We start from the raw sequence: 24,682 nt of genomic DNA on the forward strand, positions 1-24,682 counted from the left end.
TGCCACACGGTGGTCTACTTTACTCTTGGTCACAGTTTGGCAGTGGCCAGTTATCTTGGTGGACAGCTGGTTGGTAGTCATACCAATATAAAAAGCTGTGCAATGAGTTTGCAGCAGAGCTGTTATATGACACAGCTGCTTTCACAGATGGCCTGGCCTCTGATGGGGTAAGGCAAGCCTGTGACAGGATTGGAATAGGAAGTGCTGGGTGGGTGAATTGGGCAGGTCTTGCACCTGGATCTTCCACAGGATTCCGTGGCAAAGGGTTGGGACTGGGAGTGGCACAAAGATGGACTACAATGTTATGGAGCTTGGGTTGGCAAAGGAACACCACTTTAGGAGAGGTGGGAAGGATCTTGGTTAAGATGTCACTTATTTCAGAGCATGATGATAAGGAATTAAAGCCTTGACAAAGGATGTGCTTCATATGGCCCAGTCTGGAGTGGTATTGGGTAATGAAAGGGACACTCCTTTGCAGCTGTTTCTGGGGGGGGGGGGGGGGGCGGTGAGAGGACTGGGGGTTTGGGGGAAAATGGCACGGGAGATCTGTTTGCAGACTAGGTCTGAGGAATAGTGCCTGTTTGTGAAGGCCTTGGTGAGACCTTCAGCATACTGAGCAATGGAGTTCTGTCACTGTAGGGTGCCCAGGCTGCAGGTCAGAGATTTTTGGGTGTGGAAGGGATGACAGCTATCAAAATGCAGGTACTGTTGGTCATTGGTGGGTTTAACATGGGCAGAAATGTGAATGGAACTGTCAGAGGAAAGAAATTCAAAGTCCAGGAAGGTGGCACACTGGGTTAAGAACAACCAAGTGAATTGGGTAAGAGATAAAGTGTGGAGGTTGTGAAGGAACAAGGATAGGATGTCTTGGCCCTGAGCCCATCTAGCCCCTGCACACACTGCTATGCAGCACTCTTCTCTCCCCACAAACAGACCCTGCTATCCCTTTCCCCTCCCTGTCCCCTCCAATTGCTGCTTTCATTCAATGTGACAGTTGCATTCCGGTCTGAGATGTAAGATATGGCAGTCCTGTGTGTGTGTGTGTGTGTGTGTGTGTGTGTGTGTGTGTGTGAGGTATGCTCGCATGTGAGAATGAATGAATACTTGTGTGTGTGTGTGTGTGTGTGTGTGTGTGTGTGTGTTTTCTTTTCTGAAGACGTCTTTGGCAGGAAGTTAATTGTGTAACAGTCTTTTTGTTGCGTCTGTCTGCAGCTCAACATGTCATCTTTATGGTGGCTAGCAATCTCCTTATATTGTTGATACAAAAGGAAAACAAGTATTGACAAAGGGAACAAGTACAAAAAGTCAAATAAACTGAGGATATAAGATACTGTCACTGTCGGTTGGAGGAAAGAAGTAGTTTTGCCCCTATACTTCTTAGCCTGTTCTTGAGGACAATATTATGGAAATGGATGAGGAGGTAAAGAAGATGAAATGGGAGATATGATACTACGTGAAGAGTTTGACAGAACACTGAAAGACCTAAGTTGAAACAAGGCCCCTGGAGTAGACGACGTTCCATTAGAACTACTGATAGCCTTGGAAGAGCCAGCTCTGACAAAACTACCATCTGGTGAGCAAGATGTATGAGACAGGCGAAATACCCTCAGACTTCAAGAAGAATATAATAATTCCAATCCCAAAGAAAGCAGGTGCTGACAGATGTGAAAATTACTGAACTATCAGTTTAATAATCCACGGCTGCAAAATACTAACACAAATCCTTTACAGACGAATGGAAAAATCGGTAGCAGCCGAGCTTGGGGAAGATCAGTTTGGAGTCTGTAGAAATGTTGGAACACGTGAGGCAATACTGACCCTATGACTTATCTTAGAGAATAGATTAAGGAAAGGCAAGCCTGCATTTGTAGATTTAGAGAAAGCTTTTGACAATGTTGATTGGAATACTCTCTTTCATATTCTGAAGGTGGCAGGGATTATAATATAGGGAGCGAAAGGCTATTTACAATTCATACAGAAACCAGATGGCAGTTATAAGAGTCAAGGGGCATGAAAGGGAAGCAGTGGTTGGGAAGGGAGTGAGACAGGGTTGTAGCCTATCCCCAATGTTATTTAATCTGTATATTGAGCAAGCAGTAAAGGAAACAAAAGAAAAGTTCGGAGTAGGAATTAAAATCCACGGAGAAGAAATACAAACTTTGAGGTTCGCCGATGACATTGTAATTCTGTCAGAGACAGCAAAGGACCTGGAAGAGCAGCTGAATGGAATGGACAGTGTCCTGAAAGGAGGAAATAAGATGAACATCAACAAAAGCAAAACAAGAATCATGGAATGTAGTCGAATTAAATTGGGTGTGGGAATTAGATTAGGAAATGAGACGCTTAAAGTAGTAAATGAGTTTTGTTATTTGGGGAGCAAAATAACTCACGATGGTCGAAGTAGAGAGGATATAAAATGTAGACTGTCAGTGGCAAAGAAAGCGTTTCTGAAGAAGAGAAATTTGTTAACAACGAGTATAGATTTCAGTGTCAGGAAGTCGTTTCTGAAAGTATTTGTATGGAGTGTAGCCATGAATGAAAGTGAAATGTGGACGATAAAGAGTTTGGACGAGAAGAAAATAGAAGCTTTCGAAATGTGGTGCTACAGAAGAATGCTAAAGATTAGGTGGGTAGATCACATGACTAATGAAGAAGTACTGAATAGAATTGGGGAGAAGACGAGTTTGTGGCACAACTTGACTAGAAGAAGGGATCGGTTGGTAGGACATATTCTGAGGCATCAAGGGATCACCAATTTAGTATTGGAGGGGAGAGTGGAGGGTAAAAATCATAGAGGGAGACCAAGAGATGAATACACTAAACAGATTCAGAAGGATGTAGGTCGCAGTAGGTACTGGGAGATGAAGCTTGCACAGGATAGAGTAGCATGGAGAGCTGCATCAAACCAGTCACTGGACTGAAGACAACAACAACAACAACAACAACAACAACAACTTCTTAGCAACTAGAGAGAGGTTAAAATATAGTCCACTGCAAATTCAATACCTTTCTGCAAATAGACATACTATTTACACTTTCCAAGAGGAAACTCGGTGCAGTGGCTGACAGAGGATAGCTCAACTGATACAAATTGAAGGTACTTAACCAGCACTTACAGGTTACCCTGCCTCCCAACCTAGCCTCACTGCATTAGCACACAGCACTGAACTGAGCACAGCACCTGCTTTTGTATAAAAAAGCGTATATGACACACGGAGTTAACGAAAAAGAAAATAAAACTCAGCACAGTGAAGACAAATCTCAACGGTGAAACTACATCACATTGCATTGTATGCCAGGTTGTGGTTAAGCCTGTATAATTTGTGCAATCAGCTACCACATTTAGCGTCTTTTTGGGGCATGCAAATAGGACATCAGTCACTCTCCACTCTCCCCTCTTTTGGTTTTACAAAGCTAAAGACACCACTGTTCTTCATTTAATTCTATGCACTATTGATGGCATCTGATTCAGCTGACAAAGGTTAATCTAAGAAATTGACAACAGCTATACATATCTATGCTTTTAGTTGTTTCAACTTTCAATATATGTGTTTTTACAATGTAAATCACTGAAAAACAGATTCCTCAGTTACAACTACCACACTGTGGACTGTGATACTCCTCAGCAGTACTGTAATATTTACCTAAAAATAAAACCTAAGAAAGGTAAATCAAAAGTAACTTTTGTAGTCATTGCCTTACAGTCTGTTCTGCTGAAAAAAGATGTAGAATATAAACTGCAATTTTAACTATTGTTGCACACTTTTCAAAGAGTATGCACTGACCAATCTAGTGAGGTATTTTACAAACAAGTATTGATTGAAAATGAGATTTTCACTCTGCAGCGGAGTGTGTGCTGAAACGAAACTTCCTGGTAGATTAAAACTGTGTGGTGGACCAAGACTCAAACTCGGGTCCTTTGCCTTTTGCGGGAAAGTGCTCTACTGACTGAGTTACCCAAGCACGACTCATGTCCCATCCCCACAGCAAGTTTGAAAGGTAGGAGACGAGGTACTGGTAGAATTGAAGCTGTGAGGACAGGTCGTGAGTCATGCTTGGCTCGCTCAGTCAGTAGAGCACTTGCCTGCAAAAGGCAAAGGTCTCAAGCTAATAGTCTCTGTCCAGCACACAGTTTTGTTGCCAGGAAGCTTCAAGCATTGATTGAGGTTTGACAATACTAAGAAGCTGCTTATAAACCAAACTTGCAAATCTGCCAAGTGAAGCCAAAAGCAAGAAAGTTTATGGGAGAACACCTCGACATACTTGAAAGTCAAATTATGCCTACACAGGTATCTCATTTCAATGGTGCGATGGTCAAAAACTCTCAGTACTTCAAAAGAGATCAAATGTTGTAGCAGCAAAACAGAGATGAAATTCATTTTTCTTGTTTGAATCCATTTACCAATTTCCTTGCAGTTCCTATGAAGGTTAGAGAGTAGTATAGCTTGTGTTTACTGCTAACAGCATCAGCACTACTGCATGCTGTCTGACTGAAAGATAGACAAAGTGTCTTTTATTTTCAGAAAAGTGTAACAAGACAGACACTTACATCAGAACAACATTCTTCTGTAGATGTTTTGGAACATATTTTATACATAAATGTGATTATATTGATCTAACAAGCTGCTCTACTGGAATCAGCATGAGTTTCAAAAGCAAAAACTGTGTAAAACTCACTCTGACTACAAACTTGCAAAGGTTATAGAGAAGTGTGATCAGATGGGTGCTGCATTTCTTGACTTTCAAAAGGTTTACTACACAACTGCATATTATTAATTAAGTACAGGTTTATGTAATATCTAATCCAACATCCATCTGGTACATGAATTTCCTGTCAGGTAAAATTAAATATGCAGTGCTTGTTGAGCAAATACAACATTGACATTAACAATATGCATAAATGACATGGTGAATAGTACCATAAATTGTTTCATATTGTTCATCGATGACAATATTTAATGTGATTTCAGATGGGGCTGGTTGTGACATTCAGAAAGATTTATGAAATATCATGCCTTCCTGTGACAAATTTTAGTTCATGTTAAACAAAACTAAATGTAAAATTATGCATAAACTTAGGTGAAAGCTACTACAATGTCAATAACATTATACCTACACATGTCTGAATAATGTAGATGATATGTATAATTTGTGCTTGATTTTTTTTTTAATTTTATAAGAGGATTACCCAACAACTCATATAAGATGATGATGATATTGTTGTGGTTGTCGGTTCAAAGGATGGTCTGATGCAGTTTTCTACTGCACAAGCCTTTTCATCTCTGCATAACTACTGAAAGCTACATCCATTTGAACCCATGTGCTTGGTCTCCCTCTAAATTTTTACCACTGCCCCCCAACTCTTAATATTCCTTGATGCCACAGGATGTGACTTATCAACCAACCCCTTCTTTTAGTCAAATTGAGACGTCTTTCCTTCCCAATTTGATTCAGTACTTCCTCATTATTTACCTGATCAACCTACCTAATTTTCAGTATTCTTCTGTATCATCAAACTGCTTATCATACAGTTTCACTATTGTAGAAGGCTAAATTCCAGACAACCTCTTCAAAAAAGACTTGCCACCACTTATACCTATTTTTTTTATGTTAACAAATTTCTCTTTCACTGATATGCATTTATTGTTATTACCAGGCTAAATTTTATATCATCTTGATTTTAGCCATTATTAGTTATTTTGCTACTCAAATAAGATAATTCATTGATTACTTTTAGCACCTCATTACCTACTTTGACCTGCTTCAGCAGTGCCAGATTTGATTTAACAACATTCTATTATCCTTGTTTCACTTTTGTTGATGATTATCTTATAAACTATTTTCCAAACACTATCCATTCTTTTCAGCTACACTTCCAAGTCCTTTGACATGTCTGCCAGAATGACCTCAAAAGTTTTTATTTCTTCTCCTTAAACTTCAATTCCCTTTTTAAATTTCACGTTGGTTTCCTTCACAGTTTGAATAATCCTGAGGATAGGCTATACTCTTGTCTCACTCCCTAACTACAGCTTTCCATCTGTGTCCTTTGACTCTTAGAACTGCAGTCTGGTTTCTCTACAAATTGTGAATAACCTTTCACTCATCATCATCATCATCATCATTTAAGACTGATCATTCCTTTCAGCGTTCAGTCCGGAGCATAGTCCCCCTTATAAAATTCCTCCATGATCTCCTATTCAGTGCTAACTGAAGACCACAACAACAATGTTAGAACAACAGCTATTCCATTTATCAAGTGAATGTTGAGAATGGGAGATAATACCTATCGCAGGGTCGCGGAAGTAACATCACTATAAAAAAAGTTGCCTAGGTGCGAATAGGACTCGCTCTCTGAGAGTTCCGTACAAACTAGATTTTTTATCCGTTCCGGAAATCGAGGGTGGTGACGTTTTTTGTCTGTTATCAACACTGACACTGGAAAGATATCGGTCCCAGGGATTCTAAGACTTTCCAGGGTGTTTAATTTTCAAGTCTGAAGTCTGAGAACGAATGACAAAAGATATATTTTTCTTTGTGTGATATAATTACAAAGTAACGATTTCGGGTTTTTCCTTTTACTTATAAAGTGAAATCTTGCTTCTGTAAAATTTCATGAGTCTAGGTCAACGGGAAGCACTTAACAGATTTTGAATGAATGAGTTTTCGAGCAGCAAAATATGGCGGATAAATGGCCATATCTTTTAATTTCATTCACCCAGAAGCTTAAAATATTTTCACAGCGAAGGGACCATAGACCTTAATATGTGACATAAATTTGAACTTGGTACAACTGTTCGTTCTTTAAAAAATGGTATTATCAGTCGGATATTAGCAGTCTGACAGAGAGACAGAAAGCCAGACGGACAAGGAAGCGATCCTGTAAGGGTTCCGGTTTTACAGACTGAGGCACGGAAGCCTAAACCGGAACTAGAAACGCCTGTAAAAACTCTTACTAGAGGAACGAAATTGTTTTAGAAAAGGACGATAATGCAGTGAGAATATTGCAGTAGTGCCACATATAACTGAAAAGAACCGAGAATTTAATCTGGAGACTCGAATTGCATTTGTAGATTATGAAAAAGCCTTTGACACAATAGACAGGTATATGCTATGGAATAGAATGGAAAGACCACCAGGTTATCCTAAACAATTAATCCAAGTTTGTATTTTAGTAAGACTATAGACCTCAAGGAAAGAGAAATATAAAAACACCAAGGAAAAGATTAGAGCGAATGAATACTCCCAAGTAAATCACTGAGTAAGTGGGAAAAAGGTATTTAAATTGGTATGGGCATGTGATGAGATTAACAGATCAGCGATGACCGAAAGAAGTACAGTATTGGCAACCACCAAACAAGAAAAAAAGAGACCCCGTATGGAATGGAAAAATCAGATGGAACAGGAGATGTAATGAAAAATTTTGAAAGAAGATTTGTACAAGGATCGAGAGGCTTGGATACGATGTTGCTAAAAACGGCCGAGATGCCATTCTCTAAGACGACGAGAGAAAACTAGCGAGTGTTATGCAAATTACAATAAAATGATTTTCCTATTCCATCTATAGTGCTTAGTAGCAATGTTAGAAGATATGGAAGAACATCGGGAATAATGAACTGATGCAACTCAAGCAATGGCTTTACGTCATGAGCCACACTCAACTAGTCCTGCCTATATAGAGGATGAAATAGTCCTTAGAAATTGCCAGTAAGGAAAACAAGTCGTCCTTAACACTTTATTCCAATACAAATCAAATATAAAATGAAACTGACTGCATATATTAGAAGAACCAAGCCGAGAGAGGTAGTGCGGTTATAAGAGACTATCACTCTCGTTCCGCCAAATTTATTAAGACAAAAATTCGGTGGGTTCTCTCGAAAAGGATGCCTCATTACCCTTGTCTACTCAGAGAACGTGCCCTGTGTCTTATAAGCGAGTCCTCAGTGAGGAATAAAAACTATAGATTGTACACCTTTTTGTCGAAAAATACATAAATAGTATAGGATTTCTTCAGATGTTAAGCCTATTACTTCAAAATCATTCTTAACCGAATCCAGGTACCTTCTCCTTGGTCTACCCCGACTCCTCCTACCCTCAACTGCTGAACCCATGAGTCTCTTGGGTAATCTTGCTTCTCCCATGCGTGTAACATGACCCCACCATCTAAGCCTGTTCGCCGTGACTGCTACATCTATAGAGTTCATTCCCAGTTTTTCTTTGATTCCCTCATTGTGGACACCCTCCTGCCATTGTTCCCATCTACTAGTACCTGCAATCATTCTAGCTACTTTCATATCTGTAACCTCAACCTTATTGATAAGATAACCTGAATCCACCCAGCTTTCGCTCCCATACAACAAAGTTGGTCGAAAGATTGAATGGTGCACAGATAACTTAGCCTTGGTACTGACTTCCTTCTTGCAGAAGAGAGTAGATCGTAGCTGAGCGCTCACTGCATTAGCTTTGCTACACCTCTCTTCTAGTTCTTTCACTATGTTGCTATCCTGTGAGAATATGCATCCTAAGTATTTGAAACCGCCTACCTGTTCTAACTTTGTTCCTCCTATCTGGCACTCAATCTGTTTATCTCTCTTTCCCACTGACATTACTTTTGTTTTGGAGATGCTAATCTTCATGCCACAGTCCTTACATTCTGATCTAGCTCTGAAATATTACTTTGCAAACTTTCAATCCAATCTGCCATCACTACTACGTCATCCGCATATGCGAGACTGCTTATTTTGTTTTCACATATTTTAATCTCACCCAGCCAGTCTATTGTTTTCAACATATGATCCATAAATAATATGAACAACAGTGGAGACAGGTTGCAGCCTTGTCTTACCCCTGAAACTACTCTGAACCATGAACTCAATTTACCGTTAACTCTAACTGCTGCCTGTCTGTCTTTAAATAGACCTTTAATTGCTTGCAAAAGTTCGCGTCCTGTTCCATAATCTCGTAGAACAGACAATAACTTCCTCCTAGGAACCCGGTCATATGCCTTTTCTAGATCTATAAAGCATAGATACAATTCCCTGTTCCACTCTTAAGACTTCTCCATTATTTGCCATAAGCTATAGATCTGATCCTGACAACCTCTAAGAGGCCTAAACCCACACTGATTTTCGTCCAATTTGTCCTCAACTAATACTCGCACTTTCCTTTCAACAATACCTGAGAAGGCTACACAGGATAACTGAAATGGCGTGGGAGTCGGGACAGGTTCCATCAGACTGGACAAAAGCAGTAATCACCTTTCACTCCCTATATTTTATCTCTGTAAGCTTTAATATTTCAAAAAGAGTAGTCAAGTCAACACTGTCAAAAGCTTCCTCTAAATCTATAAATGTAGGTCTGTCTTTCTTCAGCATATTATGTATGTCACAGGGTTACTAATGCCTCTTGTGTTTTCACATTCTCTGGAACACAAAATGGTCTTCTCTTGTGTTGGCTTATACCAGTTTTCTGATTTTTCGGTAAATAATTTGTGTCAGTATTTTGTGACTATGGCTTACTAAACTGATAGTTCAATAGTATTCACACCTGTCAGCACATGCCATCTTTGGAAATTGTATGTATATCAAATTCTCCCGCTTAATCATGTGTGCTATGTGAAATCCATGATGATGAAATTTGAAGTCTCAGGGCAAGCTCAGAAGTGTAAAGATGTCTCTTTCACTTCAGCAAATTAAAAGACAACCAACAGCAGTATGAGGTACTTGTCACGATACATCATATATAGGAAGACCTTTGGCAAGCTCTCTCTTTAATAGAAACTATCACTCTCTTTTAGAATATGCACATGATCGGCATTAATGGAATTTAAATCCGACATTATTTTCTTTCTGTAATTGGATCCCTTCTGCATATTCACAGAGTTGAAGATTAAAGTGGAGGTTTTGTGCACTATCTGTCTACAAATTGTTTAAATTTTGTTCTGCATGATTTCATGCATTAACTGTTCCTGTGTTGTGTTTATGGGGCAAACATGAGTCCATTTAACACAAGGCATTGTACAGTGCACGACAAATGGTACATTTTATCATTAGTAGTCACGTCTCCCCTACCCCATTCATGTGAATTACAATAGACTGCATCACTATCACTCTAATCTCTCTTGTATTATTTTTGTGATCCATGTGTTAAATACAAGAAAGAAGTAACAGAAATGTTGCACAGTCTTCATCAAATACGTGTACTGTAGTCTTGCTAGCTGGAGTTCTGAGTTAGGCTATATGAGTAACTACAACATAAATATTCTATGAACTGTGGTTAACTGGAACTTACAAACTTTTGTAATATCAAATCATCTTTTCAGCTTTGCTTAAATTTTTATTGAAAATAAATATTGTAATATCAATGGTCATTACCTTATTTCGCCTCAGCACTAATACTCCCACCAAATGCAGTTAAATGATTTTCACCTGTCAACAAAAATATGTACATACAGTATTGCATTCCAACATTTATTGTGTAGCTGCTCTATCCTCACCCACTAAGTAGGTTAAGCATTCAGACCAATACAGGCTATAAAATCATCATCATGAAGTATAGTGTTGTATGAGATCAGAGTACATATGTTACATATCTTTGCCAATCTGCAAAATATACTTATTTAATCTATTTTCCTTCTCTTAAATAAATCATGTGACTTGGAGCAAACATTTTATATATTGCCTTATTTGTTCAGATTTCTTTAAAACTGATAAATGTGTCTTTAATTTATCATGTAATGTATATGATATTTTAGATTCTAAGATATTTGTAGTCCTTCACTTAAACTGAAATATTTCTCTATTTGAACTTTCTGCTGTAGCTATTCCATCTCATCAAACCAATATCTTAATTTTCGTGTCACTTCTCAATCAGCAGAAGATTCTATAACTTTTTTCCTCCTTCAGTCTCCACTTACTTCCTAAATTATGTTTCCTGTATTGAGTATCTTACCGCATTTTATTTGTGTGTTTCAAACATTCAAAGAATTGGAACATGTTGCATGGACTATTATATTGTTGTTACAATCCTCAGACAAACTTTCCTATCTTTATTATTGTCCTTAAAATATCAAGGTAAGCAGTTTCTCAAAATATGAGTGAGCCAGTTACCATGGAACATATTAAGTTTCACTACCAATCAAAATATACAGTACGTCCCATTTCAGACTGAGAGCTGTACTCTTCTAAAAACTATAAAGTATATGTCTCTAAAATAATATGAACACTGAAAGTAGCTTACAAAATGCACTATTGTAATAATAATATCAAGAAAACTATTCAGGATCAAAAGGACTATTGGTTAGCCCCATTACTGTAATCAGCTGTATGAAGTATAACACACTCTGTAATGTTACAATGTACACATCTGAAAACGTAGCCTGGTGAGCAGAACTTCATACATTTCAGAAAATACAAACTAAGTCCATCCTCACAATTAAGCAGGTAAAATTAACTCTACAACTCATAACAATATGTTGGACTAGGGGTAAAGTATCTGAAGAGTGGAATCTGCCTAAAATTTTCTCCACATTTAAGAAAGGCTACAGAAGTGACCCAAACAACTATAAAGTAATTTGCCTAGTTAACATAGGCTATAAAAACTATAGTACTATCTTAAGTAATAGACTGTGCCCTGTCTCAGATACTATTTTATTACAAGAAAAAATGGGTTTTAGAAAAGAACAATCCTATATTGATGCCATTTTTAGTATAAAACAGCTGACAGAAAAAGGAAAGAATTTAACTTTGAGATGCACATAGCTTTTGTAGATTAAAAATGCATTTGACAAAGCCAACAGATGACTAGTGTGGTGGATTAAGAAAACAAGAGGTTTCCCAACACATTTAATTAACCTTGTAAACATTCATTACAAAGAGGCAATAGTTATAACCAAAGGTAGAGATAACTTGACTTATCAGTTAACAACAACACAGGGAGTTAGGCAGACTCCAACTCTTTCCAGCATCTACATAAAAGGCCTTGTTGGGAACAAGGCATCACCTACTGCATTAGGTTGACAGAGAGAAATATCTTAATATTCTACTGTAGGCAGATGATGAATTAATAATTCAGTAAACAGAAGATAAACTTTACAGATCTTTTTATCATCTCAGTTCACTGGCTTCTAAATATAACATAAACATCTCCACTAACAAAAACAAAGGTTACAGAATTCAATGGAACATCCACTTTTAAGATCAAAATTTGTAATCAATAATGTAATATTGGAACACATAACCCACTTTCACAGTCTCAGCTGTGACCCATGATGAAATTCTGACAATGAAGTTGATAGCAAGATCCTAAAATTCAATGCAATCTGGAAAGAATTAGTAATACGGTACAAAAATTCTACAAAAGTGACACAAATGAAGTTTTACGAGGTCATGGATCTCAAACCCAGGTTCCCATGCAAACAGATATGAGCAGGATCTAGGCTGTGGAAACATTTCTTCACAGTGTTAAAGGGGGAACTAGAGAAGATTGCTTCAGACATGAAGACATTAGGAATAAATTAAAAGTTGATTCAGTGCACAAGAAAATAAATCCTAGCAGTAACAGATGGCAGGGACATGTAGGTATGAAGTGTTAAAATAGACTTCCAAAACAAATTCTTGTCTGCAAACCTACAGGGACAAGACAGAGGGGAAGATCATGGATGAAATGGCTGGACCTTATACATCGGAAAAAGTGAAATCACCTAATCCATGAAGGAAGGGGAGGAGGAGGAGGAGGAGGAGGCTGTTGAATATGAAGGTTGGTTTCAACACCAAAGTGTGAAGTGTTTCAGGTCATCTTGGGCTGTGTGGTAGTTTGTTGTACTTCACCCCATGCACCAAACACTCAAATAAGTTGCCACATGAACACACCTTTTTTATAAAATGAATGTTGCTTATCGAATATTCGGTGTCATTAAGTATTATTAATCACAGTCCAGCTAGTCTGTACCCTGACTCCATGTGCCTACGTCTCCAAGTTGGCTAAGACTTCGCCTGCTTACAGTCTGTAAATAAAACTACCGATAATTAACTTCTTGTTCTCATTCACTCCACCACATAAATAAAAAGTGAGATTCAATTCACCTTCTTATATTATATTCAAAATTACAATTCAGTACATGATAAATGATGACAGCCACCATCTCGTACTTAACAGATCTGATATTCAACTTGATAATTAACAATTACAGTACATTCATTATGTCTGACATTTTGCGTTCTTAGATTTCATGAGCCTCTTTTCTCTGCACCACCCGCTCCATAGGACCCTACCTCCAACTCAACAGATAGGGTCGTCTGACTGATATCCACTTCCGTACAGTCACTGGATTGTTATCTCTGGTATCAGCACCTACAATTTAAAGCACCTCCCAACAGTGGAATGCTCACCACTTATTGACTACTCTGTCAAAAATGGTTCAAATGGCTCTGAGCACTATGGGACTTAACAACTGAGGTCATCAGTCTCCTAGAACTTAGAACTACTTAAACCTAACTAACCTAAACCTAAGGACATCACACACATCCATGCCCAAGGCAGGATTCGAACCTGCGACTGTAGCGGCCGCGCGGTCACTACTCTGTCACAAACATCTTTTCTCTGACATATGTATTTAAGGACATGATACCTCTCATTCAAGGAATAGGATGTATCACTACAAGTATTTTACTAAACACATTCCCATAGGATGTGGTAAGCTCTTGCCTTCATCTGGCCTTTCAACTGACTTACCCAACCAGTTATAGAAGCAACTACATTTTAATGAGGACTCCAAATCATGATGAAAGTCAGCACGTTTCACATTAATAAACATTGCCAGAGATGAAAGAAGTGATAATGACAGGTAAATATACTCTGACTAAGAACTGAATGCCAGGCATTTGGATCCACATATTGTCAATTAACCACAAAACCACCAAGCATAATCAGTGCCTATGCACAGCAAACACACACACACACACACACACACACACACACACACACACACACACACACACACACACACACACAGTGAATGACATTGTATTGAAGGAACATAAACATGTGACGAAGATAGAAATAAATTATCGAGTCAACTTCATGCATAGAAAATTAGAAATGCTGCTGCTTTAAGCTATTTTGACAAATAACAGATTGTGATAGCATATCAGCTGATGATTAGTATCATGGGAACAGTGAGGCTCACTGAAAGAACACATGCTGATGCCAATTATACCTATCACAATAGCATGAATGCCAATGAATTTATTAGTATATGACAAGGTGATAGATGTCAAAAAATGTGGAAATCACAGGTTTGTCTGTTACTTAAAGTAGTGTAGAGGTGATTTTGTGGCACCACAATGCACAACAAAGTGCTGGGAGAGTCTCGAATGTGTTGTATGTAGCACAATGATCAATCCAAGGTTTTTCAAACAGAGCTCTGTAGCACACATCCCATGTATATTCCACTACTGAACTAACTTTTTCACCATTAGAATTCTAGTGGGTAGGAGAATATAGTTTCTGAACCATTGAACAATGAAGATGAGTTGTCTGATCACATGAATCTTGTTTCCAGGTCATCATGTAAGGATATGCCATCTCCTGTCCCCAGTTTATCATGCAAGGGTATGCCATCTTCCAGAAGAACATCAGATTCACAGTTACCACAAGCCTATTATTCTTTATCACCTGCATCCTCTCATGGTTGATGATCTTTGTACTGAATGTGGTATTTCCTAAGACACCTGTCAATGGCTTAGGGCAAAAAACATGCTAATTATTTTGTGAATGATGCCAATAAATTCAGTTGATATTCTGGCTCCAGAATTTCCTCACTGTTTTTCTCCCTTTATTTTCCATGTGATCTATTGCATGTCATCTGCACTGACAGGTTCAGTTTCTTTGATCTTATGTTCATTATCATGTGCTTTACCAAATATTGGGCATTTCTGAGTCTTTTCCTCATACTGAATCAAAATTGGTGAAGTACCAAACAGATCAATGTATGACATTCCAATCATGGTTTGGCTGAATCATCAGATGACTACACAGTAAGAGGGATGTTACTCGAACAAATGTTGAGGAACATCAAGACCTAAATATTCAACATGACTGTTGTAAGTAAATGATAGTCTGTAGCAAATGGTGTGTATTCTCTTCCTGTACATAGGTACCACTTTCTTTGTGGATAACTCTTGTGTATGAGCACATATATAATTTAGACACTGTACTCCATTGACTGATTCAAGGGTGTGGAATGAGTCAAAACTTAACATTATTACACAAATATACCAACAGCGAACTGAATCAGTAGTGTACAGTAATAACTAACTTATCATTAATGAAATAATGCTCAGTAAGTGTGGGTCCAAGGTTTGGCTCTGTGAGAGGGGTTCACAGTTTGTTACTGTCCGCTTCCCCAAGTACATGTTGTCATTCCCCCAGTTTTAATGAGTCACTGATTTCAATAACAATATCAACAATAAAATGTTTTAATGTGATAATAAGTAAAGTGCCAATAGTGATTTGGATATGCAGAATCTTAAGCATTTAGATAATATGTATTAGTTGCCAACAGGACGTACTTTAAATAATGAACATGATCTTGATGTCATTTGGAAATATGAGTAAATCAAAACTGATGTAATGATGATGTATTCCACATTCTTCCTTTCACACACTTTAAAACATGTCTCATTTAACGCACACACACTCCATGAAACTCTTTAAATACCAGTGTAGCACTTATACACACAAATTTTCTGCACATTTGCATATTCTTTGTATAATGGGTTATGACTCAATAATCTTGCAACCTTTATACATTTCACAAGAACTGTGTTGAGTTTTAGACTCAGTTTTCACAACAAAGGTATCATTCCAAAATGGTGTAACCGATTTCAGTGCCTCAAAGGGTGTTCAAGGTCGCTGACAATGAAAATGAAATGGCCTACAACAAAAAATTTTAGTTGCCAGCACTTCACTGATAAGACAACTTATTCCTTTAATTCTGTTACTGAATTCATGTATATTCTACAAATCATGTTTACCATTTCTTCTTATGATGTGGAATGTGTCAACTTGTTCACAAAATACCATTTTATTTGAATTTATATTGTTACATACTGGCTGTTTATTGCGTGTTTCATATGATTTTATATATTAAACATAATTGTAGATTTACATTTATTAGTTAAGAGTGCATAAATATGTAGTATTGTTCAGTTAAGAGTTCCTGTGGCAAAGATGGGGAAGATAAATCAGAAGTAATAATAATTTATATTTAAAAATAGTTTTGTATTCTATTAACAACTTTTAACCATTGGAGAGGGGATGAAAGACCTTTACTACTGCAGTTCTCTCCTCTTCATGATGGAACTATGACGCCATCAATAGTTTTCATTTTTATCATCATCATTTTCTTACGGTGTACATAAGAGCAACAGAATATGTGAGAAACAACAAGCTGTTTCACCTTTTGGCAACGTGAAACTAGTAATGCACTGACTGAAGGAGAAAGAAGACAACAGACAGAGCTATTGCTCACAGCAACATTCCACTTTGACAGCATAATCGGTGGAATTTCTGTTAACAGAAATACTTTCTACAAAATTATTCACTGCTGAAAACAGAATACGCCGAGCCGTGTATGGCTGCAAAAAAACAAATGAGTTGATTAGTTGTCCTCATTACTTTGGACAAGAACTTGGAACAGTGAATGTTATATGTGAATAAATCTATGATTTTACATAATCATGTTTACATATTGCTCCATGTATGACAAAGATTTGCTCAGTGTGTAATGACAGAATCTGTACATTGCAACTACATCTGTACTTTGCATATCCTTATAAAGCACATGGCAGAAGATATTCTTAAATATTCTTTGGGCCATATATTTCTTCCCATTCATTTACAGACAGAATGATCTTATATACCTCTGAGTGTGCTGCTAGTATTCTAATTTTTACTGCATGTTCTCTACAAGCAGATAAGTAGCAGGATGTAGCATTTTTCCACAATTCCTCCCTTAAGAGAGTTTATTAATATTCTGCAGTGAATGAAATCCCGTGAATCATTTTGTTACAACTTCATTGTTGCTTACTGGTACCCATATGACTTGAGTTTTTCTACGTATAGCCATTAATTGTACCTACATCAACATACATTCTCCAAAAGCCATTATACTGTGTGTGGCAGAGGGTACCAAATACCACTAGTAGGCATTTCCTTTCCAATTATTCACAATTGTGGCAAGGGAAAAACAACTGTCTATATGTGGCAGTATGAGCCCTAATTTCTCTTTTCTTGTCTTCGTGGCCCTTACACAAAATATATGTAGAATCGTTCTGCAGTTACCTGTAAACAACTGTTCTTTAAACTTTCTCAACAGTGTTTTGTGAAAACGATCCCATCTTCCCTCAAGGAATTCCCATTTGAGATCACAAAGTGTCTCCACAACACTTGGCTGTTGATCAAACCTACTGGTAACAGATCTAGCAGCATGTTTCTGTATTGCTTCAATCTCTTCCTTCCATCCTACCTGCTGGGGATCCCAAACACTTGACCAATACTCAACAACAGGTTGCACAAGTGTTCTATATGCGGTCTCCTTTGTAGATGAGCCACACATCCCTAAAACTCTCCCAATAAACCAAAGTTGACCATTTGTTTTTGCTTTTTCTATTACTGTCCTCACATGCTTGTCCCATTTTATATTGCTTTGAACGATTATGCCTGGTTATTTAATCAACTTGACTGTATCAAGCAGACACTATAAATACTATATTCAAACATTATAGGACTTACATTTTCTTATGCATTGCAATGTAAAAGGATTACTTCATCTACTTTAAGAGCTTGTACCCAGTCCTTGCAAAAGATAGACATTTTATCCTCAAGTAAGTATATGTTAACAAAATTTATATTTTTTGGCAACTTCTTTATGAATGAATCATTTTTGAAAGCCCAATAGTTGAACTAATACAATGTGCCAAGTAATTTATGTATAACAGGATAAGAATAACCCTATCACACTGCTCTGAGGTACATTTCAATTACTTTTCTGGCAGCAGATCTTAAATGCTTTTGTGTCACTAGACAACTCTCCACCAAGGATAATATGTTATGTTCTGCTTATCAAGAAATAATCAATCCCATTGCAATCCTGTCATGATACTCTATAACATTCAATTTCTTTAGTGTGTGTGTCAGAGCAGTGTGCTATTGAATCAAATACTTATTGAAAGTCAAGAAACACAGAAACCACTCTTCTCTGTATTTATAATGATTAAATTATTGTGTATTAAGAGTTTAGGTTGGGATCTATGTGATAAATGTATCTGGAATCAACACTGATTTCCATTGGAAAGGTCATTATGTTCCCAGTAGATTATTATTTTTGAATGAAGAATATAGAGTGTGATTCAAAATGAATGACCCGATTTTAAGACTACATATTTACTGATAAAAACACGTTTTAGCTATGCTATTACAAATTCTCAATGTGTCAATGAGCAGCAGCATGAAAAACATCTAGACCATAACTAGATTCATCATAAACTTTACACAATATATCTGCTTCTACAGAAGCTATGGTGCCTGTTATTCTGTTCTTCACTTCTTCTGTGCGATAAGGTAAATGGGAGACCAAGAATGCAGGACAGTGTCTTGGGTCCAGTGCACCATGTTCAGCGCTGGCCTCCAAGATCACCAGACATGACCCGTGTGATTTTTTCTTGTGGGGATATGTGAAGGAAAGTGTATTCATGCCCCCTTTGCCTCATCACATAGAAGAAGTGAAGAACAGAATAACAGCTGCCGTAACTTCTGTAAAAGCAGATACATTGTGTAAAGTTGATGATGAATTTAGCTCTTGTCTAGATGTTGAACGTGCTGCCACTGGTAGACACACAGATTATTTGCAATAGCATAGTAAAACTTTAAGATTTTGTGACTATTTTGCAATTCATCCGATGTTTGTAGTTCGTTTTCATAAAAAAAAATAGAGTTTTTAAATCAAGTTATTCTTTTTCAAACACCCTGTATTTTAGACTTTTGCTTTAAATGGAGGTGACACACAGAGTGGTAACTCTGTGGACGCAGTCTGCTTCATTTTTGTAACTGGATGTGGCTTGCATTTCATTCTGATTTGTTGACAATGTTCACTGCTAAGTGGTTATACAGTAAATTATGGTGAAGAGTGAAGCTAACCACAACCAAATTCGGCATAAAATCTGTTGAGCTATAGTGATTTCAGTTGCTTTTCACATCACTAGCAATGATTATGTCGCCTATCATTATGGGGATATGACAAATAGTGGTAACACTTGTTGATTCTTTGTAAAGGAATATTTGAAGACAGAATTCAACTCTCTCTCTCTCTCTCTCTCTCTCTCTCTCTGCTCCCCCCCCCCCTTTTTTTTGGCAACTATGGTTAAGGCACTATGTTAGAAGTGTCCAGATACTTATTTTTGTGTGATAGGTATCCTTCACAAAAAAAAGGTGTCTTGACAGAGCTCTGATGACAGTGGTTTTTTGGTGGTTAGTGGAAGTTTCAAGAACTGTCATTCTGGTAGCTAAGACTGTTTCAATTAATAACTGTCTACCCATGTTTTATGCTTTGCTTTGTACCTTTTGTGCAACAGATGCAATTTCTAACAAAATTTCCAATATTGTTTGTGTAACAATGAAGTTATCTATCACTCATAATCATTCTGTTAAACACCTTCACTGTAAGATCAAACAAAGCTTTCTCCTGAAACACAAGGCAGGAGAAGAAGAAAAAAAAAGTACAAGCAGTTACAGTGGTGTTTCTTATCAGGGAATTAGGAAGGTTGCACATCATGCAGGAACTGGAAGAAGGACAAGGATTTTGCTACCACATTGTCCGATGGAGATTGCATCTGTCATTAGATACCACTTAAGTCAGGTGTGCATACCACATAAGTCAGCTGTGGAGCAGGAAATAAATTGCTAAATGTGACTGAAATCCTAGTGCATTCTGCTTGCAATACAGATCTGCCCATTTCTTTCCAAGTTCCACTTGTCTATAAAGGGTAAGATTTAGGGGAACAGTACAAAGAAATCACAAACTGCAATTTGTGATTCACTGGATCCTTCAAACATCAACTGAAATAGTATGACAGATTAATTTTCAATGATGCATGTTTTTATTGATTTTCTTGCCTTAGAAAAAAATGTATACTATGGCTATTGGCATAAACTTTATATTTATGAACGTTTTGTTCTTGAATTTTTACAGTTATTAATACAAACCCCATCTGGGGTACCACAGTTACGAATACAAACCCCATCTGGGGTAAACATACTTTGAGATGATTTTAAATGCACCTAGTTGTGGAAAAAGTGCACTGCATGCTTACTGCTTGTTTCTGCATAATGAATAGTTCATGGGTAAACGAATATTTGCTCCAAAATATAACACAGAATATTACTTCATCTGTACTCCACAAACCACCTCACAATGGGTGGAGGAGGGTATTTTTGGCAATATTATAATTTCTACTCTTCCACATTTCATTCACAAATAGTGCTTGGAAAAAATAACTATAGGTAAGCCTACATGAAAATGAACAATTAAGGCTAAATTTTGATACCAGAACTAGGCACTACACACATAACAAAAACTGATGAACTCATATTACAGAGCTTTTCACAAATCTATGTGATTTCTAACTATCATTCTTATCAGTGTGGTTGAAATTTATCCCTGTATACATTGCTTTATTTCCTGTTGCTGTAACATTACTGTGATAGGCAATCTACAGAACAGCATTCAAATTCTCATTTCGACTAATCTCTTCTGATCAGGTGTTTTTGGCAGACTTTATTGTGATTCTTGCATTAAAGCCAAAAATTCAGTATCATTACAAAATACGAGATTTACAAAAGAACAGGCACTGGAGTCAGCCAACAGTTTGACAAGTAAACATAAATTTTCTGCTAGCCGGAAGACACCAGTTCAAATTGACAGTTGTTGAGCATGACTCTTGGTTTTCATTGGTTAAATACAAACTAACCTAATTAGCAACTGTACTGTACATTTCAGATTTACACAACAGAGTGCATCTGACAGTTAATAACTTTTTTATCTTCAAGTTGTTTTACCTGCAGGGAGAATCTTAATGGGTGCTGAATTATTTTTCTATATAGAACACACCTGCAGCATAAGATTGGTATTTCCAGCTAATTCCAAATGCTTGTCTGGGACACGACTACTCCATTTCCTTATATTTCATAACAGAATTTCAGTCCTTGTGAAACACCTCCAACGCTGCCAGGTGTTATTATCTTAAATTAAGGTGTGTATTTCCTACAATGCAATACAATTTCAAAACCTAGTGGAATAATGAAGATAATAAACTATGTTTAATATAACACTGCAAATTTCAGAAGAGAAATAACAACAATAATAATTTAAGCTTCAACCCATGTAATAATCAAACAAAGCGTGTGCCTGGAAATAAAGCGTTTGGTTTAAACATCCTGTTGGCAATGAGGTTATAAGTGACAGTGCACTGGTTTTGGTTGAGTAAGGATAAGGAAGGGAACTGGTGATGTCCTTTTAGAAGAAATGGCCACAGGATTTTCCCTAAAATTAATTTACAGACACCATGAAAATCCAAATTGGAATTGTAAGAGGGGTGGGGGGTTTGTTTCAGCCCCATCCTTCTGATTCTGAGTCATATGCCTTAACCACTATCATCCATGGTGTCTGATGATTGGGCCATATTGTTGTTTGGAGTATAATAGACTAAACAAACAGTGAGACCAATGCAAAGTACAACACTAAATATAACATTTAGATATTTTTGTTTTCTTTTCCAGGTATGGAATTCAAAACATGGGATGAACACATAGAAACTAATGTTTGTATAGAAACTGCATAATAGTCAGGAGTTGAAATGCGGACATTCGATTAGGTATGTGAATTGAGAATAACATACGGGGGAGTGTCTGAATAAGATTCTTGGTTAATACTTGTTGCTGTGGAGCCAAAAATATATACAAAGTATTAGCTTACAAACACAGCACAAGAAAAATAGCACTATCCCAAATGTAATAACAAATATTAGTTTATAACCAAAAACACACTTTTTAGCCCGTTTCTAGAAACTAAGAAATTTAGCACCTATGGTTCATGTAACACGAAATTTGTAATGAAAAAATTTAGAAAAGGGCTCACTATTTGTCTTACGGTATGTAAGTCTACAAACAGTGAATGAAAGTATTGTTATTTACACACGTTTCTGTTTCACACACTGATTTCCTTTACTTCAACAGAAATTGTAGTATAAATACAGACAGTGTTCTCTATGGGTGGTGACATTTAATAGCAGAAATTAAATCAAGCAAATGAAATACCACAAAAACTGAATTCTCAGCAATTTTCATTTCATTGACAAAGGCGGAATAAAACATGCTCAATTTCCACAAGCGCAGCCTTACACATTTTATCTTTATTCAATGTAGCAGTTTTTGTACAACGAACTCCAACATAAGTCAAATCAAACATCAGATAGGGTATGGCAGGGGTAGTTTGGGAGGGAGATACATCAACATAGGCATTCCTGAGAAGAAAAATGTTAGCCGTTATGTTACTGAGAAAATTTATTTACAAATGTCCTTCCACATTATTGACAGCTGTGCGACATGAACACAAATGAACTAAAATAACGCCTGGTTTTGGTGCCTAAATAAATTTGGAGTAATAAGTTACTAACATTTATCGCAATAAAACACAATTCGGTAAAGCACTCTCAAAAACACAACTATTCTTCATAAACGTTAAAAATACCAAAAATATCTGGCGTTTATTTACACAGGGATAAATTATGTAAACACAGACTGGTAGACTCTCCAAACTTTACTTATTCAAAATTAATTACGAAAGAGACGCCATTACATCGTAAGTGAAAAAAACACACACTAGCAAGCCAGTTCTATAGTTTATTATAAACTCATTAAAATAAACGAAAAATTGTTTGAAACTGATTTAGTCTGAGAACTGTCATCATCTACCGACTAAACAAATATCTACACGATGCGGTTGGCCTATTATCAGCTTTCAAACTAGTAGTATACTGTGTCAGCGTCTATGAACTTTTCAGCCCATTACTGTGTGGTGTAATAGTAAAATTAGCCAAGAGTTTCTATGTGATTACGAATAATTCAACTGGAACAGTTCATCAATATCAACCATACTATCCGAAGTATATAAATATGAGAATGTACACTTGCACGAATTCATGTGCTAATGGAGAATTAATGCTTGGCATTCGCTGAAGTGGAGTTACACTAATTCGCCCCACAGTTGAATGCCATGTTTGGAACTGCTGATTACAAGAACACGTAACAACAGTAACGGGTGTGAAGCAACAGAGACGCGAAAATACATATAAGCAGTAACAAAAAAATTCAGTTCAAAACACTACAAACATACATAATGCTTCTTTCAGATAAGAACGTACTTAATAGAATTCCAGTTCGGTTCCCAGCGTCCCAAGGCTGGTACAGAATTTTACGCTGGAAAGTTAGTAACTATAGTTAATAGGATTGGGGTTATGTGCGGCTTCTACTGGAAACTTGACATCTTACTGTCTACGAACATCGCAAAGATAGCAATATACTTCGAATTGTCAAAAATAAAAAACTGCAGAAGATGCACTATCCCCAATCATTGACAGAAACCGAAGATGAGAATGATATAACGAACGTCTTGCATTAATATGTTAACGTTACGTTGATCGTTGACGAATTGATACTAGTTATACTAAGCGAGAGTAAATTTATGAAAACTGGCATTTTATGTCTCTGCCCCCTAGAATTTGCATGTTCACTGAAGAATGCTGTTTTCATTCCTGGAACCAACAGGTGAGTATTGGCTCCAGCGTCACTTTATATCTACGTTATGTACAGATTATCTCCATAGCGACGACATTTATAACGAACGATTTTCTTTCTGCGTCCGATTGCAAAATAATTTCTGTTGCCCATTTTGGCAAGCGACACGACGTGAAAATCGGAATGTCTCGACCATGAACACAATACCATGCCTATTGCTTGTTTATTGTGGCATCGTTTAGTTATAGTGAGATGATCATCGAAAATGGGAAAACATGTTGTCGATAGGTACCGAACAAAAGGACTCAGTAAGTATTTTGTAATGTCTTAACAATGTTACGGGATACTGCGTAACCCTGAAACAATATTATTTAGCTTGATAGAGTATGTCGAGCTGTGCTTGGAAAATGCAAGTTTTGCAAATATTTTGAGAATTTAATGTTCACAATTATGAAACTAAGAATAGCTAAACATGGCATTCATACAGAACTATGCAGTTAACATCTTCGTCTGAAAAGTGTGCTGTATTTACCGAAAATAACTTTCAATGCGATGCCTCCAGAAATAAGAACATAAAACAGGATTCTGTAAGAAAGAGCCGAAAAAAATGCTACTATCTGACAAATATCTGTCTAGTGCACTGAAGTATCGACCTATACGAAGAGTAACGCAAGACTGCCACTTTGTTCGACAATGTGTTTCCTACGTCTGTCGTAAATATTTCTGTTGCTGCTCTTTCGATTGTTTCAGTGCAGATGGATACCCACTACACCTACTGAAGGGCAACAACATTGAGTGTGTCAGCTTTTGTTGATGGAGTGACAGCAGAAGTAAG

General features: G+C 37.1%; 1 protein-coding gene across 5 annotated transcripts in view; it reads right to left on the reverse strand.

Annotated features, from left to right (window-relative positions):
- Positions 1-24,049, reverse strand: part of LOC124794932 (guanylate kinase) — a 47,340-nt gene extending 23,291 nt beyond the window's left edge. Inside the window, exons 1-2 of one of the 5 annotated variants that reach the window (XM_047258641.1) lie at positions 23,912-24,049; positions 10,371-10,424 (exon numbers count right to left, since the gene is read on the reverse strand). The gene's annotated coding sequence lies outside the window, so the exon portion shown is untranslated. Of the gene's footprint in view, positions 1-10,370; positions 10,425-23,244; positions 23,324-23,474; positions 23,644-23,911 lie in introns of those variants that run through there. The other 4 variants (XM_047258644.1, XM_047258640.1, XM_047258643.1 and 1 more) reach the window with 4 other exon arrangements.
- Positions 24,050-24,682: the final 633 nt, after the last annotated feature.

Source organism: Schistocerca piceifrons, chromosome 4 (assembly GCF_021461385.2).
Source record: "Schistocerca piceifrons isolate TAMUIC-IGC-003096 chromosome 4, iqSchPice1.1, whole genome shotgun sequence".
NCBI lineage: Eukaryota > Metazoa > Arthropoda > Insecta > Orthoptera > Acrididae > Schistocerca > Schistocerca piceifrons.